Source organism: Jaculus jaculus, chromosome 8, assembly GCF_020740685.1.
Source record: "Jaculus jaculus isolate mJacJac1 chromosome 8, mJacJac1.mat.Y.cur, whole genome shotgun sequence".
NCBI classification, from domain to species: domain Eukaryota; kingdom Metazoa; phylum Chordata; class Mammalia; order Rodentia; family Dipodidae; genus Jaculus; species Jaculus jaculus.
This window is the reverse complement of record NC_059109.1, coordinates 71,804,804-71,808,643: the sequence shown is the minus strand read 5'-3', so window position 1 is coordinate 71,808,643 and position 3,840 is coordinate 71,804,804. Positions and strand designations below refer to the sequence as shown.

Below are 3,840 nucleotides of genomic sequence, written 5' to 3'. Positions count from 1 at the left end.
GCTAGAGAGGTTAATGACCTTTACAGGAGCCAGCACAGGGTACTCAGCTCTGCAGAGCTCACAGGATTCATTTTCTCATCAGCGAACTCTTGCTTACTTTTCTTATCTCTGCCATAGTCTCCTTTCTTGCCCAACTGGTGCAGTAGTACAGTGTTTAGATTAGGGACATTTCTTTTTAAGTCTAGTTCTATGTTGACCCACTGGACGAGCTCTTTCATTAAGCTTTCTTTCTTTTTTAAATATTTTTTTGTTGTTTATTCTTATTTATTTGAGAGCAACAGACAGAGAGAGAAACATCATTAAGCTTTCTAACACCTCAATTTCTTCATCCACAAAGGAGGCAAGTAATCCCTGCCAAGTCTGTCTCACCAGGGATTAGACAATTCACACGGACAGATCATGAAAGGCTAAATAGGATGCAGAATTTCTTTGTCTTCTTCCAGCCATCACCTCACCAAGTCAGAGCTGGGAAATTTTCTAGCTTACAAATGGAAAAAGCAATGTCTATACATTCCATATGCTCCTCTCCACATATTTCTTCCCCTTGTTGTGTTGCTATAATTCAGGGTAGGGGACTAGAGAGATGGCTCATAGGTTAAAGGCACTTCCTTGCAAAGCATGACAGTTCAGGGTTCAATTCCCCAGGACCCATGTAAAGTTCAGGTACATAAGGTAGTGCATGCATCTGGAGTTAATTTGCAATGGCAGGAGTCTCCATCATGACCATTTTTTTTCTCTCTCTCAAGTAAACAATAAACAAATAAATTTAGAAAAAGACAGGGCAGGGCTGGAGAGATTGCTTAGTAGTTAAGGCACTTGTCTGCAAAGCCTAACAACCTGGGTTTGATTCTCCGGTACCCACATAAAGCCAGATGCACAAAGTGGAGCATTTGTCGAGTTTGTTTGCAGTGGCCAGAGGTCCTGGAGTGCCCATTAATAAATAAATAAAAATATTTAAAAAATAGAGTCAGGGCAAGGGAGTTACATTCAAAGATATAGACCAAGAAGCCCATTTCCCTGAATATTTCTTGGAAACCATTAACAAAAATATGAAAGATCTCCTCCTTGGAGCTTAGAGACTGAGGCAGAAAGGGCACAAGAAACTCAGCTTAGCATGGAAGAAGAGCAAGGAGGAGTTCTGGAGAGAAGATTAGGGCTCAGCCCAAGTAAGAAAGTCTGGGAGCTTACAGGACTTTGTCCAAGTGCACAGGAACCAGTGGTTACCACACCCCATCCTTCTGTTGTGAAGGATCACAGACTGCAGCCCAGGAGACACATGTCTCTCGGTACCTGCAGTCTGGGTACTTCCCTGCGGTATGCTCACACATGGCCAGGGACACACACTGTTGACTTTTGTGGCAGTCCTCATGGCCATTTTCTTGCAAGCCATGCTGGGGATCTGGCAGGTGTGGGCCACAGTGAGGAAGGGCTCATCCAGGAAGGTGTTGAGGGTTTTTATTTTAATATTTTATCTATTTATTCATTCATTTATTTATGAGGGAGAGAGAGATAGAGAGAGACAGAGAGAGAATGGGCATGCAAAGGTCTCCAGGCAATGCAAATGAACTCCAGACACATGTATCACCATATGCATCTGGTTTATGTGGGTCCTGGGGAATCAAACCTGGGTCCTTGGGCTTCACAGGCAAGCACCTTAACCACTAAGCCATTTCTCCAGCTCAGTGTTTGAGGGTCTTTTTAATTAAATTAATTTATTTTTATTGACATCTTCTAAGATTGTAAACAATATCCAATTATAATTCCCTCCTTCTCCCCACTTTTCCCTTTGAAACTCCACTCTCCATCATATCCCCTCCCCTTCTCAATCAGTCTCTTTTTTATTTTGATGTTGTCACCTTTATCTCCTATTATGATGGTTTTGTGTAAGTAGTGTCAGGCACTGTGAGGTCATGGATATGCAGGCCATTTTGTGTCTGGAGGAGCATGTTATAAGTAGTCCTACCCTTCCTTTGGCTCTTAACATTCTTTCTTCCACCTCTTCCTCAATGGACCCTGAGCCTTGGAAGATGTGATAGAGATACTTCAGTGCTGAGCACTCCTCTGTCACTTCTTCCCAGCACCATGATGCTTTCTGAGTCATCCCAAGGTCACTGCCATCTGAAAAGGAAGGTTCTCTAACCAAAAGTGAGAGAAGCATTAATATATGGGCATGAACATTAAGAGAAGTGCTTACTGGGCAGTTTGATGAGCTTAGTATATTATATACATTTAGCTAGACAGCATCAAACGTTACACCCTTAGGGCTTATGACTATCCCTGTTGTAGGTTTTTAGTATCAGAGATGTATTCCCTCCCATGGAACAGGCCTTCAGTCCAATTAGAGGGCAGTTGGTTTCCCCCATGACAGACATGCCACTATTGCACATGTTAGCTCATTTGGCCTGGCTGGCCAAATCTAAGGTTTGCAATGTCCACTTTTGAGTATCTTCACTGGTGATTTCTCTCTCTCCTATTGAACTGCATGCAGCGTGGTTTTTCCCAGCTTTCTGTCTGCTGGTCTACATGGAGGAGGTTATCAGCTCAGTTCCAGCAGGATTTCTCAGTGACCTTGTAGCCCAAGTATGTGGAGTCTTCAGCAATAGGGTCTTACCATCTATTCCTGGTGGGAAACTAAGGGCCTTCCCAACAGCCTGAAATGCTTTGGGGGCATCAGGGACCTCCCTGGCAGTGTTGGAGGTTTTTGCAGTGTTTTGTGTAGTTGTTGATGTGGACCATGGCTGCGTCACATGCTCGAGGGCTGGGCTGCACATGCTGAGTTTCAAACCACTGAGCTAAAGCCATATTGCTGGGCTTGGCACTGACTGAGACATTAGCCACCCACAGTCCTTGGAGCAGGAGTAACACCAGGGGGTTGAATTCTGGTCTGGCTGGCACCATTTCTCTTGGGGTGCAGTCAAGATGGAAGCTGTGGCTGTTGGGGACAGAAAGCAGAAATACTGAGAGATTGCTTCCCCAGGGAGCTGGAGAAATGACTCAGTGGATGAGTTGCTTACCACTAAAGCATGAAGACCTGAGTTCTGATTCCCAGAATTCTCTTAAAATGATGGGTGGCACACACCTGTTAATCCTAGTGCTGGGGAGGCAGAGAAAGGAGGAGCCTGCTGGTTAGCTTATCTAGCTGAATTAGTGAGCTCTGGACTCAGTGAGAGATCTAGTCTCAAAAAATTAAGGTTGACAGCAATAGGGGACGATATCTGACATTGGCTTGTGGCCTCCACATGCACCCCACATATATGTACAAACACATATGCAAACACTTGTAAGCATATACCACATGCCACACCCATACACACACACAAACAAAAGGTGGCTTTCCTTCACCCATTTATTCTAATCACCTGATCTCACTCTATCCTTTCCCTGTTTTTTTGTTTGTTTTGTTTTTGTTTTTCTTTTTTGAGGTAGGGACTCAGTCTAGCTCAGGTTGACAGTCTAGTTGACCTGGAATTCACTATGTAGTCTCAGGGTGGCCTCCAACTCTCGGTGATCCTCCTACCTCTACCTCTACCTCCCGTGTGCCGGGATTAAAGGCATGTGCCACCACACCCGGCTTCTTTCCCCATTTTGTGTTTCATCTTTTCCTCTCTCTGTGTGTCCATATCTACTATGATCCAATCCCCTAACTAAAGGGTTATGCCCCTGAACTTGTATCCCTATATCCCACCATTCTGTCCCTGTTGCCTTTTACTTTTGCTCTATCTCCTCAGTTATCATCATCTCCCTATGTCCCTATGAGTCTCATCCCTCCCATGTCTCCATTATTTTCAATTTCCTGCCTCTCTCCTCAACAGCACTGTCCTCCTTCCCATGTGTATTCTG

The 3,840-nt window shown here is 44.4% G+C and overlaps 1 pseudogene; it reads right to left on the bottom strand.

Annotated features, from left to right (window-relative positions):
- Positions 1 to 1,184: 1,184 nt before the first annotated feature.
- Positions 1,185 to 2,898, bottom strand: LOC101606752 (annotated as a pseudogene).
- Positions 2,899 to 3,840: the final 942 nt, after the last annotated feature.